The following is a 2769-nucleotide window of genomic DNA, read 5'->3' on the forward strand; positions in this document are numbered from 1 at the left end:
TGAAGTCATATCCTTCTGGATTGACGAGGGGGGAATTCTTCCTTGCTCGGCGATCCGTGATGAGGGCAGTGTCTTAGTGGATCTTGTCGGTGGGTGGACCGGGTTTACCTTTTACTTTTTGTTTGTCTGTATTTGTCTATCTTGTTTACTGATATTTCGCTTCCTCTTTGTGCAGTCGCACTAAAGACAAAAATGAGTGAGAAGCTGAGGAATAGTCTTCTCTTGAAAAGGACCGCTGCCGCTGCCTTGGCTAAAAAGGATGCTGCTTCTTCCAAGCGTCAAAGGACGTCATCTCCCGGTCCCTGTCCTACTAAGGGGTCTTCCCGTCAGGAAAATACGCCGCTTTCTTCAGAGAGTGGGGGGCCGCTCCAGAATGAGGTGGAACAAGAGTTGGTCCACGAGGTTCCTGAAACGCCAACTGCCGTGTCAACTGAAGCAGCTCCACCTGTCGAAACTGCCGGACTCCCTCCGCCCGCATCAACTGGGGATGAAGCCGGTACTTCGGTGCCCCCACCTTCTGGACAGCCAGCTGGAGAAGATGTTGGTCGTTCATCCGAGTCGACCAGGAAGAAGGGGGTTAGGGGGGTCAAGATTGTATCTCCCCTATTAACGTCCCTCTGGTTATCGAACAGGCGCTCCTTAACGTCAATGCCAAGGAGACTTTCGACAAGGTACCTCTGTCCGTCCTGTTGCAGAACGTGAAAGGAAGTGCCGTTTTTATTGCCTCTATCCAGAAGTATCTGGAGGTGGACGGGGTCTTGGAGGCGCGGGTGGCGGACGCGGCGACGTCGAAACTCCGAGCTGCACATGAGTCGGAGAAGCAAAGACTGGCTGATGCCCATGCTGCTGAGAAGGCAGAGCTAATCAGGTTGGGCGAGGTCGCCAAGGCTCAGGTGGCGGATCTGTCTGCTCGCGTGGGGTTTTTGGAAAGTGACAAGTTAAAATTGACTGCCCAAGTGATGGAATCAGAAGGGGTTGTTCGTCCTAAAGAGGAAGCGCTTCGCCGGCGAGAGAGGGAGTCTGTGGCTTGGAAGGCCCGCGCTGAGGCTGCCGAGCGAGAACAAGAGAAAATCTATTTAAGTGTGCGAGGGCCGGCCCCCTGGGTGGGGTTAAAAACCCTAGTTGGTATTGGGTAAAAAGAAGGGGGGCAAAGATCGGCTTCTTGGATGTAGGTAAAAAACCATGGTTGGCACCAAGCAAAGGGGGCGAAGGCCGACCCTTTGGGTGTAGGATGAAATCAGTTGGCCCCAAGCAAAGGGGGCGAAAACCGGCCCTTTGGGTGTAAGTAGAAGATCATAGCTGACACCAGGCAAAGGGGGCGAAGACCGTCCCTTTGGGTGTAAGTAGAAGATCATAGCTGACACTAGGCAAAGGGGGCGAAGACCGACCCTTTGGGTGTAAGTAGAAGATCATAGTCGGCACCAGGCAAAGGGGGCGAAGACCGACCCTTTGGGCGTAAGTAGAAATTATAGAGATTGTAGGAAATGATTCATCATATAAGTGGAAAAGATTACTAAGCATAAAATCTCCGGAGGTTGGCGGAATTCCAAGTTCTGGGGATGTCTTTTCCTGCCAAGTCTTGAAGCTTGTACGCTCCTTTGCCGATCTTGCTGATGACTCGGTAAGGTCCTTCCCAGTTGGGTCCCAACTTGCCTTTTGCCCGTCCTATGTCTGCTCTTATGAGTACCAGGGCTCCTTCGGAAAATTGGCGAGGAACGATGGAAGAGTTGAACTTCGCCGCAGTCTTCTTTTTCACGCTTTCTTCCCTGAGACGGGCTCTTTCCTGGATTTCTTCTATTTCATCGAGGTTGTTTCTAAGGAGGGACTGATTATTGCCCTCATTGAACTGAATTGTCCGCCAGGTAGGTTCTCCTATCTCGATCGGGATCTTGGCTTTTGCGCCGTATGTTAAATTGAACGGCGACTCGCCGGTCGTTGAGTGTGGAGTGGTTCGGTACGCCCATAGAACGTGATGGAGCTGATCTGGCCAGTTTGCTTTTGACTCGTCCAGCCTCTTCTTCAGCCCTTTCAGGATGACCTTGTTTGCTGCCTCGGCCTGTCCGTTAGTTTGCGGATGTTCTACTAAAGTGAAGTGCTGCTTGATATGGAGGCCTGATAACGGCGCCAATGTTCTTTATCAGAACACAAAGATACGGACTATGATCGATCAGATGTTGATGAAGGGGTAGAAGGTAGTCGTCAAGGTGATAGGAGGAAGCAAGAGAGTTGGGCCCGCCGGTGGAGGTACCTGAAAAGGTTCTCCGACGGTCAAGTCTGTATATGAACTAGAGAGAGTGAGTAATAATGGAAAATGGCAATAGAAAGAATAATATTAGAGAGTCAAGGAGTTCAGATTAAGATACTTCCTGTTGGTGGATATCCCTATTTATAGAAGGGAGAGTTGACATTGGGTTCTTGGCTGGTGGTGCGACGCGTGGCCGACCAAAGGTGTTGTCGGGAGTTGCTTTTCCCGTGTCAGGCGGTCTGCTAGGACCGTACACTGTGCCATTCTTGTCTTCTAGCCTGTGGTTGGTTTGGTACCCGTTCTGCAACCCGTCTGTTGTGCTGGCAGGTAGGTTGGTGGAGTACGGAAAGCATGTTGTCTCTTGGGTCAACTCTGGTGGTCCCAACAAGTGGGCCCACCTCGGCGACCAAGCATGGGACCTTTAGTTCGTCGGGTAGGAACATTTATAAAAAACAATTAATGGTTAAATTTGTATGTTGTCTAATAATATGCAACCTACACTTTAGCCACATCTCAAACCCTAT

Source organism: Lupinus angustifolius, chromosome LG06 (assembly GCF_001865875.1).
Source record: "Lupinus angustifolius cultivar Tanjil chromosome LG06, LupAngTanjil_v1.0, whole genome shotgun sequence".
In the NCBI taxonomy this organism is placed as follows: Eukaryota; Viridiplantae; Streptophyta; class Magnoliopsida; order Fabales; family Fabaceae; genus Lupinus; species Lupinus angustifolius.